Genomic DNA, 601 nt, shown 5'->3' with positions numbered 1-601 from the left:
AAAGAAAAGAAATCGCGCCTCCCACTGGGTAAAATACAGCTAGTTTGTTTGTGTTAATGAACGTTCCAACGTGAGCACGAGCCTTACTTGGGGAGGGGGTGAGTGGAGAAAGCCAAGTAGCATCTTTTTTTGTTTTTTGTTTGTTTGTTTTTTCGTTTTCGTTTTGAGATAAAACAAAAAAAAACATTATTTTTCCTTGCAACAGTTGATATGTGGGGAAGTATTCGTGAAAAGCGACAGGGTGGCATGTGTATGGATTTAATTGAAAAAAAAACAAAGAAGAAAAAAAGAAGGGAAGAGAAGAGAAGACAAGAAAAAAAAATAGGGGTATCGGAGTGAAAAGAAAAGGAACAAGAAGAAGTAAAAGAAAGTTCTGTGCATGAAGGAATAAAATAGGGGAAAAAAGGGATACAAAGAGTCATGTGTGTACGGTACGCATAGATCTTCTACCGCTGTTATTTATGCAACACCCTCCTTCCCATACACACAAACTCACACACACACACACACAATATATATATATATACATATATATATGTACATGTACGTGCACGTGCAGGTGTATTTCCCACTGCAGAAAACCATGAAGTGTTTTGGCTAC

This window comes from Trypanosoma equiperdum, assembly GCF_001457755.1.
Source record: "Trypanosoma equiperdum strain OVI genome assembly, contig: ctg_1511, whole genome shotgun sequence".
Lineage (NCBI taxonomy): Eukaryota > Euglenozoa > Kinetoplastea > Trypanosomatida > Trypanosomatidae > Trypanosoma > Trypanosoma equiperdum.
The sequence above is the reverse complement of the archived record's forward strand: the minus strand, read 5'-3'. Positions refer to the sequence as shown.